We start from the raw sequence: 13,074 nt of genomic DNA on the forward strand, positions 1-13,074 counted from the left end.
CCAGGAGCAATCCCAGGCTCTTTCCACTAGGCCAAAAGACTGTCCTAGAGTAGAGCATCATCCTCAGTGCTGGAAGGTGTAGCAATCCTGTTAACGCACTTTAAGAGTTCTTCTTTGTCTGTGATGAGGGTAGATACAGTTCTACTTTTCAGTGTTGCTGGGGTTGAGTCATTGTGCTAAGATGAAAGAATGGTTAAGCAGTTATCAGATGGTATTTGGGGCATTTCCTGCCTCATTACCATTGTCTGACTTCAAGCATTCACTTTTATTTGTCCATTTAGGCCCAGCTCTAGCACCGGAGAGCTGGCTTTTATTAAGTGGCTCTTAGTGGTTGAAAGAGGTTAATAAGCTCGTAATATATTTCATTCCTTTTAGCCTCCCCGGATTATTCTCATTGTTTATGTCTGGGGAAATTGGACCCAAGGTTGTTAAGTGCCTTTAGACTCACCAGTGACTCAGCTGTAGACTGTACTCCAGGAATTCAGGTGCCAGAGGTAACCTGTTATTTATGCTGATGCTTGAAAGTGTTTTCTGAACAAAGAAACTTCAGTCTTCTTCAAAGGATAACAGGAGAATCAGTCTCCCCACCCCAGACAGCATGGGGGAGGTTTGATTCTTGGCAGCCACGGAAGAGGTGAAAGATTATGATCTCCTATTTGTTTTTCCAGGGGAATTCTGAATCTACTTGATCCGGGGCTGATAATCCTTTGAAAAGGGACAGATCCCTTTTGATAAACATGGGAGAACATATCACTTCCTAAATTAACAGCAGGCAAATTCATCAACCTACCTCAGTTCCAGTGAGGGAGGATTTTTTTACTTTCCATTTCTGACTGCCTGCAATTCTCACTGCTCCCCAAATAGAAAGGAGTGTTTGGGTTGGGAGAACGGCCTCTTCTTCCCTCTTCTCTTCTGGAATGGAGCAAAAACAGTGGAGAAGCTGGAAGACTTACATTTTGAGGTTAGTGCTCCCATGCGTCTATCAAATATTACTACATGTCCAAGTAGCCCGTTCCTTCCTTCTTTCAAATGATTTGCACTCTCCCTGTGCCTCTTCCAGATTAGTACTGGCCCTCAGCTTTGCTCATTGCTTTATTCCTTAATCATAAGGTGCTTATGCTATTGAATACCTATCCAGGATTATAAGAACATCCATATGTCTGGGGAGTCATAGATTGTAGACTAGAAAGGATTTATGGAGAGAAAGTGTTCTGTACCTTTGGCCTTTACCCTTATCAGCCCCATGGAAGTAGAAAAGGAGTCAATTGATATTGACATGGGTTGAAATGAAACCACATTTCATTGCTCATTGAGGAAGATATTGACAGAGCACTGCCCCACTCAATATCTGTCTCTGGGTGATAAATCCCAAAGTTAACCTTCCTCACAGTTTGCCCATGCATTTCTTTTTTGATATCTGTTAAGAACTTACTAGGTGCCAGGCACTGTACTAAGTGCTGGGGTAGATACAAGCTGATCAGGTTGGACACAATCCATGTCCCACATGGGGATCACCATCAAACAGATGAGGTAACTGAGACACAGAGAAGTTGACACTTGCCCAAGGTCACAACAGAAAATTGGTGGAGCTGGGATTAGAACTCAGGTTCTGTGATTCCCAGGTCCATGCTCTAACAACTAGGACATGCTGCTTCCCAAAATTTCCCACATTTTTTATGGGTGATGTCCACTGTGGCATTTTACAGATGGGGTAACTGAGGCACAGAGAAGTTAAGTAACTTGCCAAAGATCACCCAGCAGACAAGTGGCAGAGCTGGAATTAGAACCTAGGTACTTCTGACTCCCAGGACCATGCTCTATCCATTAGGCTGCACTGGCTGGGACGTGGGACATCCCAAAACACAGCAGATTCAGCCACGGAGAACAGGGAACAGAGTCCCGGAGCTTTGCTAGGTGGAGGCCGCTCATTTTGACCTCCATCTTGGATTACTTTAACTTTATCATGCCTTAACCCCTCAATGGCCATAACCAATCCCCCTCAGTGTCCATTCTATCCCTTCTCCCTGGAGGGGCCATCAACCTTCTTAAGGGAGCCAAGCTGGGACCTCAGGTTCCTATTGACAAGTAGGTTTTATCCTTCACTTTGTCCTTCCGCCCTCTTTGGAACTAGGGCTTCTAATAATGATGATGATGATGGTATTTGTTAAGCACTTACTATGTGCCAAGTACTGTTCTAAGCGCTGGGATAGATATAAGGTAGTCAGGTTGTCTCACATGGGTCTCACAGTCTTAATCTCCATTTTACACATGAGGTAACAGGCACAGAGAAGTTAAATGACTTGCCCAAAGTCACACAGGTGACAAGTGGTAGAGGTAGGATTAGAACCCATGATCTCTGACTCCCAAGCCCATAGTCTTTCCACTAAGCCATGCTCTGCTGCTACTGAACAAGAGAAGAGATTCTAAGTGACCCTGGGGGTCTCAGTATCTGGTATTACTTCTGTCTGTCTTTCCTCCTTCCTCCTGGGAGGGAAGCCAAGTCCCACTTCAAGAACTCACAAGGCAGGATATGCTCCTTGATGCCCCCCTCCCTTTTTTAGTATTAAGTGCTTATCATGTGCCAGACATTGTATTATGTGCCAATCAGGCTGGACATAGTCCATGCCCCATCTGGGGTTCACACTCTTAATCCACATTTTTACAAAGGAGATAACTGAGGTACAGAGAAGTTAAATGACTTGCCCAGTGTCACAAAGCAGACAAGTGGTAGAACCAGATTTAGAATCTAGCTCCTTCTGACTTCCAAGCCTGTGCTCTATCCACTAGGCCATGCTGCTTCTCTTTGCCTGCTGATTGCCTATTCACTCCCAGGTGTTGGTGCTTCTGGCTCACACTGATTCTTCTTGACCCCCTGAGCAGCAAACAACTTCCCCAGAATTCTCCATTTTGTTTGGTACCTTTCCTTTCTATATATCTTGGAAAGGGCAAATGTGAGATTTACCATCTTGATAGACAAGAGGCGGAGTCCTTGTGATTTGTGAACAATGCAGTGAAATGTGTTCCATTGTCAGGTAACTGAAAGGAGAACTGAGTTAAAGACCAAAACAAGAGTGATGGAAGAGGCCAGAAATCTGGTTATCAAGAGCCCAAATAGAGTCAGGGAAATGCTTGGGAGGAATAGTAGGGCATTCACAAGGTTAATGGGATCCATTTCTTTGGGGATCTCTGTAACAATGGCAGGATGATACATTTCATTCTCAATATAAAGACAAAATATCATTCTTCTATTTCTTTCCCCTCAGGTCCAGCAAGAATGCCACGAAGAGTCAGTTAGATACATTACCAGATTCTAAATACCATGGTAAAAGAAGGCACATTCTCACTGATGTCTAATCTCATTCCTATACCAAGCCCACTGCTAAGGGAAGAGTTATATATATAATAATAAGTATGGTATTTGTTAAGCGCTTACTATGTGCCAAGCACTGTTCTAAGTGCTGGAGGTAGATACAGGACAATCAGGTTACCCCATGTGGGACTCACACTTTTAATCCCTATTTTACAGGTGACATAACTGAGGCACAGAAAAGTTAAGTGACTTGCCCAAGATCACACAAGTGGTGAAGTCAGGATTAGAACCCACATCCTTTGACTCCCAAGCCCATGCTTTTTCCACTAAACCATGCTGTTTTTCTTTTTTTCCTCTCTCTCTGTCTCTGTCTCTGTCTCTCTCTCTCTCTCTCTCTCTCTCTCTATATATATATATATATATATAAATATATATCTGGGTTCTGTATTCAGAGATAATGATGCTGATAGTGAGATCCTATCTCTGCGTGCAGGTGTTGCTGAAAGATACAATGCCAACCTATTCACCATACCTCAGTTTCATCTATTTCACCGCCTACCTCTCGCCCACTTCCTCCCTCTGTTCTGGAATGCCCTCCCTCTTCATATCTGACAAATGATCACTCTCCTCAGCTTCAAAGCCTTATTAAAAGCACATCTCCAAGAGGCCTTCCCTGACTAAGCCCTCATTTAACTAAGCCCTTGTTTCCTCTTCTTCCATTCCCTTCTATGTTGCCCTTACACTTAGATTTGCACCCTTTATTCATTCCTCCCCTCCCTCCCATGTACATACGTGTAATTTATTTATATCAATGTCTTTCTCCCCCTTTAGACTGTAAGCTCATTGTGAGCAGGAATGTGACTATTGTCTCTGCTATATGGCTCAGTAGGAAGCAGCGTGGCTCAGTGGAAAGAGCCCGGGCTTGGGATTCAGAGATCGTGGGTTCTAATCCTGACTCCACCACTTGTCAGCTGTGTGACTTTGGGCAAGTCACTTAACTTCTCTGTGCCTCAGCTCCCTCATCTGTAAAATGGGGATTAAGACTGTGAGCCCCATGTGGGACAACCTGATACCTTGAATCCACCTCAGCGCTTAGAACAGTGCTCCACACATAGTAAGTGCTTAACAAATGCCACCATTATTATTACTCTCCCAAGTGCTTAGTACAGTGCTCTGCACACAGTATGCATTTGATAATTATGATTGATTGATTGACTGATACCAGATATATCTGTCCTTTTTACTAGAAGAAGAAAACTGCAGATGGTGAAATTCAGCTGCAAGTGCTGTAGGCTGAAAAGGTTGATGTGGGTTCCGCAGACTTGTCAGTCAGTCACATAGAGGATAGATTAATCACTGGCCTGGGAGTCAGAGGGTCATGGGTTCTAATCCCAGCTCCACCACTTGTCTGCTGTGTGACCTTGGACAAGTCACTTCACTTCTCTGTGCCCCAGTTCCCTCATCTGCAAAATGGGGATTGAGACTGTGAGCCCCACTTGGGACAGGAACTGTGTCCAACTCGATTTGCTTGTATCCACCTCAGCACTTAGTACAGTACCTGGCACATAGTAAGCACTCAGATACCATCATTTTTATCAAACAGATTTAAGAGCCCTTACTGTTTGTGTGCAGAGCAGTGTACTAAGCATTTAGGAGAGTACAATATACCAATATAACAGACACATTCCCTGCCCATAATGAACTTACAATCTTGAGGGGAGTTCGCAGTCTAGTTTGGTCCACAATCAGAACACAACATGGCTGTCCCTTGGTGCATCACCATGCATAATGTTCACAGAACCCGGGGTCAGTTTTCCCTTTTATCTCCTTGTCTCTCATTCCTTCAGGAGCTTTGGTTCCAAAAGAGCCAGTCCTTGCTTGAAAACATTGCCCCATGCTCGTCTATCCTTGCCAATTTTCTCCCAGTTTACAGCTGAATAGTAGCATTATCTAAGGTTTTGGGGGTTTTTTTCCAGGGTCCTTAAAATGTTCCCTGAATCTCTGCTCTCCTTGCTTTTGTTTCCCAGTTTCACACTCCACTCTTCACTCTCCAGGGAAGTGGCATGGCCTAGTGGATAGAGCACGGGCCTGGGACTCAGAAGGATCTGGGTTCTAATTCCCACTCTGCCACTCGTCTGCTTGTGACCTTGGGCAAGTCACTTCACTTCTCTGGGCCTCAGTTACCTTATCCGTAAAATAGGGATTAAGACTGTGAGCCCCATGGGAACAGGGACTGTGTCCAACCTGATTAGCTTGTATCTATCCCAGTGCTTAGAAAAGTGCTTGACATATAATAAGTGCCTAATAAATACCATTATTATTATTATTATTATTCAGCAGCTGTTTGGTTATCCCACCTTGGTTCATTCTCTCAAATGTCCTACCCATTGTAGCTTTGCTGATGTGAGGATAGCCTTGATGCTAGAAGACTAAATACACTCCAGAACTTCATTGTTCGTGACAGCTGGAGAAGACAGTGCATAACTGACACTCCAATCCACATTGGGAGTGTGGGAATGTTGTTCATTCATGGGCTGACAAGGCTTGCAACCCCAGAGGGCTACAATCAGTGGCAACCTTGCCCTGGACCTTTACCAAAATCTGTATTCAGACTTTAAAGTAATTGCTTCAGTCAGGAGCTCTACCTGAAGACAGAACCCTGTCATGTCAGTTCTGTTCTTTCCTTGGAGAAATCCTATGGAATGTGTTTTTTCAGCTCAACTTGTGAAATTTAGCCTGCATAACCAAGGAAAACTGGAAAGTCTTCCAAATGCAAAAGCTAAAATTAATATCTCCAAAAACCCAGAGAAGAATATGTGCAGTAGAATATTAATAACTTGGACTCTGTGGCCCTGGGCTTTCTGTACCAAGCAAAAATGATATTATTGTCTGATTTATTATTGCTATAGAATGGATTGGTGGCTGCAGTCTATTAAATATTAGCAGCCAATTTACAGTTCAAACCCAAAGTGCATTAGTCATGAGAACTGGAACGAGGTTTGTGGCCTGCTTTCTATTAATTAAAACATGAACTTTGGGGATAAAATCAAGATTTAGGGTGGCAAATTGCAATGCATAACTTTTTTAAAAACTCATTGAGCTAGGGTTCCGGGTGAGCAGCAGACAAGTCCCCTGGGGACTTATCTGGCCTCCCCGACAACACTGCCTGGTTTGCGAATGAAGCAGAGGCAGGCATGAATCACCAGCCCCAGTGGGGGTGCTGGGAATTCAGCCTCTCAGGAGGGCATGGCTACTTGTGCTTGAGGTCACAGATAAAGTCCAGGGGGCCACTGGATCTGGCATGGGACCCAGCTTCCAATGCCAGGAGTCCCAGGGAGTTCTGGGACATAGCAATGAATATATTGCTATGTCCTCTCCGTCCTCTCCTGGTTCTCCTCTTATCTCTCTGGTAGTTCATTCTCAGTCTCTTTTGCAGGCTCCTCCTCCCCCTCCCATCCCCTTACTGTGGGGGTTCCCCAAGGTTCAGTGCTTGGTCCCCTTCTGTTCTCAATCTACACACACTCCCTTGGTGACCTCATTCTCTCCCACGGCTTCAACTATCATCTCTACGCTGATGACACCCAGATCTACATCTCTGCCCCTGCTCTCTCCCCCTCTCTCCAGGCTCGCATCTCTTCCTGCCTTCAGGACATCTCCATCTGCATGTCTGCCCGCCACCTAAAACTCAACATGTCCAAGACTGAACTCCTTGTCTTCCCTCCCAAACCCTGCCCTCTCCCAGACTTTCCCATCTCTGTTGACGGCGCTACCATCCTTCCCGTCTCACAAGCCCGCAACCTTGGTGTCATCCTCAACTCTGCTCTCTCGTTCACCCCTCACATCCAAGCCGTCACCAAAACCTGCCGGTCTCAGCTCCGCAACATTGCCAAGATCCGCCCTTTCCTTTCCGTCCATACCGCTACCCTGCTCATTCAAGCTCTCATCCTATCCCGTCTAGACTACTGCATCAGCCTTCTCTCTGATCTCCCATCCTCATGTCTCTCCCCACTTTAATCCATACTTCATGCTGCTGCCCGGATTGTCTTTGTCCAGAAACGCTCTGGGCATGTTACTCCCCTCCTCAAAAATCTCCAGTGGCTACCAATCAATCTGTGCATCAGGCAGAAACTCCTCACCCTTAGCTTCGAGGCTCTCCATCACCTCGCCCCCTCCTACCTCACCTCCCTTCTCTCCTTCTACAGCCCACCCCGCACCCTCTGCTCCTCTGCCGCTAATCTCCTCACCATACCTCGTTCTCGCCTGTCCCGCCATCGACCCCCAGCCCACGTCATCCCCCGGGCCTGGAATGCCCTCCCTCTGCCCATCCGCCAAGCTAGCTCTCTTCCTCCCTTCAAGGCCCTACTGAGAGCTCACCTTCTCCAGGAGGCCTTCCCAGACTGAGCCCCTTCCTTCCTCTCCCCGTCGTCCCCCTCTTCATTCCCCCCCCCTTACCTCCTTCCCTTCCCCACAGCACCTGTATATATGTATATATGTTTGTACATATTTATTACCCTATTCATTTATTTATTTATTTTGCTTGTACATATATATTCTATTTATTTTATTTTGTTAGTATGTTTGGTTTTGTTCTCTATCTCCCCCTTTTAGACTGTGAGCCCACTGTTGGGTAGGGACTGTCTCTATATGTTGCCAACTTGTACTTCCCAAGTGCTTAGTACAGTTCTCTGCACAAAGTAAGCACTCAATAAATACGATTGATTGATTGATTCATTCATTCTTTCAATCATATTTATTGAGCACTTACCGTGTGCAGAGCACCATACTAAACTCTTGGAAGAGTACAATACAACAATAAACAGACACATTCCCTGCCCACAATGAGCTCACAGTTTAGAGTGGGGGGAGACAGACATCAATACAAATAAATAAATTACAGATAAATCTATTAGTGCTGTGGGGCTGGGAACTGGGGAAGAACAAAGGAAGCAAGTCACGGCGATGCAGAAGGGAGTGAGAGAAGAGGAAAGGTAGAGGGGCTTAGTCTGGAAAGTCCTCTTGAAGGAGATGTGCCTTCAATAAGGCTTTGAAGGGGGAGAGAGTAATTGTTGGATTTGAGGAGTCAGGGAGCTCCAGGACAGAGGCAGGGCATGGACTAAGGATCGGTAGCAAGATAGGCGAGATCGAGGCACAGTAAGAAGGTTAGCACTAGGGGAGTGAATGGGCTGGCTGGGTTGTAGAAGGAGAATAGCAATAGGTAGGAGAGGGGATGAGGGTAGAGTGTTTTAAAGCCAATGGTGAGGAGTTTTCGTATGATGCAGAAATGAATGGGCAACCACTGGAGTTTTTTGAGGAGGGGGGGGTGATATGTCCTAAACATTTTTGTAGAAAAATGATCTGGGCAGCAGAGTGAAGTATAAACTGAAGTGGGTAGAGACAGGAGACTGGATATTTCATCCACATATTTCCAAAGGCCAAATAAAAAAAAAAAATCCCTGATCCAGTATTTCCCACCCCATCTTTTTATGGTCTATGTAAAGCACTTACTATGTGCCAGGCACTGTGTTAAAATGCTGGGGTAGATAAAAAGCTAATTGAGTCCCACAAAGGGCTCGCAGTCCTAATCCCTATTTTGCAGATTAGGTATCTGAGGCACAAAGAAGTTACATGACTTGCACAAGGTGACACAGCAGCTATGTGGTGGAGCAGGGTTTAGAACCTAGGTCCTCTGACACCCAGGCCCATGCTCTTTCCACTGAACCATGCTACTTCCCTTTTGAATGAATTCCAGGAGGAGCTGTCCTGTAGGAAAAGCTTCTCCGTGTCAACATCCCCCCCCACCCACTTGTTGGGTTTTCTGCAGGTGATTAGATTTACTAGATTAATTAATAGAATGGTTCATCTGGTGAATGTCAGATGTTTCCTCCGCTCTGTGCAGTGCAGGCCCAGAGGTTTTACTTGGCACAGCAGCTGATCAACCTGTCCCAGACCCTGACCCTGTATCATTCAGATTAGGAAGAAAAAGTGAAGCCCAAAGAGACTTCTGTTGTTTCAACTCAATGGGTGGGGGGGGGAATCGTCAGCCTACAGATTCCCATTTACTCCCACGCTCTTCCCTTGCTTTCACTACTCCTTTCCCTCTGCCTTCAGGCACTGGCCAGTTTCTCCTCAAAAAGCAATCTCTGTTGCCCACAGCTCCCTCCAACAGCAACAATGATAATAATAATGGTATTTGTTAAGTGATTATTATGTGCAAATAATTATAATAATAATAATGTTGGTATTTGTTAAGCGCTTACTACGTGCCAAGCACTGTTCTAAGCACTAGGGTAGATACAAGCTATTCAGGTTGTCCCGTGTAGGGCTCACAGTCTTCATCCCCATTTTACAGATGAGGTAACTGAGGCACAGAGAAGTTAAGTGACTCGCCCAAGGTCACACAGCAGACAAGCAATGGAGTCGGGATTAGAACTCTTGACCTCTGACTCCCAAGCCCGTGCTCTTTCCACTAAGCCACGCTGCTTAGCACTGGTTTAAGCACTGGGGTAGATACAGGGTAATCAGGTTGTCCCATGTGGAGCTCACACTTTTAATCCCCATTTACAGATGAGGTAACAGGAACAGAGAAGTTAAGCGACTTGCCCAAAGTCACTCAGCGGACAAGTGGCAGAGGCGGCATTAAAACCCACTTCCTCTGACTCTCAGGTCTGTGCTCTTTCCTCTGAGCCACACTCCAGCCATTGTCCCATCTCACTGCTCTTATTCCTGTTCATACTCCTAGAGCAGGAAACGGCCTCCACTCCCCTCTTCTAACTGTCTTCTTGAACCCTGTCTGCACCCTCTTTCCTCTACTCAAGGTCTCCATTGGCCTCCTAGAGCTAAAACCAATGAGCTCTGCTCTGTTCTATTCAATCAGGGGCATTTACTGAGTGCTTACTATGTGCAGGACACTCTACTACTTGCTTGGGAGAGTAATAATAATTAATAGTTATGGTATTTGTTAAGCACTTACTATGTTCTAGGCATTGTACTAAATCCAGGGTGGATACGAGCAAATTGGGTTGGTCACAGTCCCTGTCCCACTTGAGGCTCACAGTCTCAATCCCCATTTTACAGATGAGGTAACTAAGGCACAGAGGAGTGAAGTGACTTGCCTGAGATCACACAGCAGATGAGGCAGAGCTGCGATTAGACCTTCTGACTCCATGGCTCATGTTCTATCCACTATGCCACACAGTATGCCCACCCGAAACTCTGCATATATCCATATTTGAACCGATGTTATAATTAATCTCTCTCATTTGATTCTAAACCCTTTAAGGGCAGGGATCATGTCTTTCATCTTTATTGTATTCTTCCAAGCACTATGACAGTACTCGGCACACAGTAGGTGTTCAATGACTAGCACTAAAGGATTGACACTGAATATTTCACAGAGAACTTCGCTGACTCCTGTGCCCCAACAGCAAACATCCAAGAAGTCATGCTGATGATTATGAACCACATTTCAGAATCACAGAGTGCTACAGATGGGAGATTAGGCTAAGGAAGACTGAGGATATAGATCGACAACCTGAACCTGGAAAAAATGCTTCAGTCAACCAGTCAGTGTGTATTTATTAGGCTTTTACTGTGTGCACTAAAGAAAGTACAGTGCAAGAGAGTTGGAAGAAGATACAGTCCCTGCTCTCAAGAGACTTATGGTCTAATGGAGGAGATAGACTTTTACATAGCTTAAGAACAGGGGAAAGAATAGAGTGTAAGGATATTTTACAAGTCGTGTGGGACTGGGTTGAGTGTCAAAATGCTTAAATGTACAAAATCAAGTGCGTAGTGGATGTAGAGGGAATGGTGGGTAGGGGAAATAACGCAAATCTCTTGGAGGAGATGTGATTTTAGGAGGGTTTTGAAGGTGCTAACTTGTACTTCCCAAGTGCTTAGTACAGTGCTCTGCATACAGTAAGTGTTCAATAAATACGACTGATTGAATGAATGAATGAATGAATGGGAAGAGTTGTGATCTGTCAGATACAAAAGTGGGGGTCGTTCCAACCCAGAGGGTAAATGTAGACAAGGGGTTGGCAGAGAGATAGGCAAGACGGAGGTACAGTGAGCATTAGAAGAGAAGCATGATAAGGTAGAAGGGAAAGAGCTGATCGAATGTCTTAAAGCCAATGGTAAGGAGTTTCATTTGATCTGGAGGTGGATTAGCAACCATTCGAGGCTTTTGAGAAGTCGGAAGATATGGACTGAATAGTTTCTCAGAAAAACTGATTCGGGCAACAATGTGCAGAATTGTCTGAAGAGAAGAGAGAGACAGGAGGCAGGGAAGTCAGAGAGGAGACTATGATACCGTAGGTGAAGTGGGAAATGAAAAATGCTTGGTCAGCATGGTAGTGACGTGGATGGAGAGGAAAGGGCAGATTCTATATTCCGCTTCCTCTTTCTAAAGTTCAGGGCAGTAGCTTAGCTTAGTGGATAGAGTACAAGCCTGGGAGTCAGGAGGTCCTGAGTTCTAATCATGGATCCACCAACTCCAGTGTATTGTACTTTCCCAAGTGTTTTGTAAAGTGCTCTGCACACAGTAAGTGCTCAGTAAATGCAATTGATTATTGATTGTTTGATAATAATAATAATAATAATTGTGGTATTTGTAAAGCACTTACTGTGTACCAGGCACTGTACTAAGCACTGAATGGCTATAAGCAAATCAGTCCCTGTCCCACATGGGGCTCACAGTCTCAATCCCCATTTCCCAAGGTCACATAGCAGACAAGTAGCAGAGCCGGGAGTAGAACCCATGACCTCCGGAATCTGAGGCCCATGCTTTAATCACTATCCCATGCTTCTTCTCTACTTCACTATGCCATGCTGCTGGTATAAATTAGCCTACTGATATTTCAGCCTGTACAATTTCCTGAGGTGACATATGGTCATTCATATTGGTGGTGCTAGTTACATCAGTTTGGAGGAAAGAAAATCGACCAGATTTCTTTTTTTTTTCTTCTGAAGTATTGAGTGCAATAGTGAGATTTCCCAGCACCATAAATCAGGAGGCAGCACCCCTGTCATTCCTCTCAGCCTCTCCCACTGGGGTCCACCCAATTAAGAACAGCCTGTGGCCAAACCCAAACTCCCATTTTCAGTGGCCAGCACAAGGGAGGCCAGTCCTCACCTATGTCCAGCCCCTAAGGAGAAGCTATCCACGGGTCTACCTGCCAAACTAGGGAGCCCCAGGGCAGCTCATCACATCAACCTCAGGAAACATCAGTAATAGCCAGCGGTCAGCGCAGGGCAGACTCTACTGTGGATTCATTGCCCCAGCCATTGTGCAGTAGACACTGTGGGAGAAATTCTGGCTATCTTAACACCTAATCTCCAGGTGTAAATCTGTTTTGTCTAGGTCTTACTCCCCTTTATCCTTCCTTCTTGAAGGTCCACTCATAAGGCTCCTCTTAGCATTTTCTTCTCCAAATAAAAGAGCTCCAAGTTTGTTTTATCTTTACCCAGTTGTAGATCTAATTCTAAACGCTTTTAGTCATCTTAATGCATTTCCCTCAAGATCTTCGCCTATTCTTCACGATGCATCAAGGTTGTGAAGTGCAGGGATGCACATGGTTCTCGCATGCCAACCTGACTGATCATCACCCATCTCTACAAAGACTCTTGTCATCTTGAACAAATGTGCTTTTCATTGAATAAACCAGATCATTTATAGAGCACCAAAGTCAAGACCAAACTGTCCCATCTTAGTAAGGTTAGGGTAAACAGGGAAACAGTAACACACTTCTAATGGGCAGAAGGGT

This window comes from Tachyglossus aculeatus, chromosome 10 (assembly GCF_015852505.1).
Source record: "Tachyglossus aculeatus isolate mTacAcu1 chromosome 10, mTacAcu1.pri, whole genome shotgun sequence".
NCBI classification, from domain to species: domain Eukaryota; kingdom Metazoa; phylum Chordata; class Mammalia; order Monotremata; family Tachyglossidae; genus Tachyglossus; species Tachyglossus aculeatus.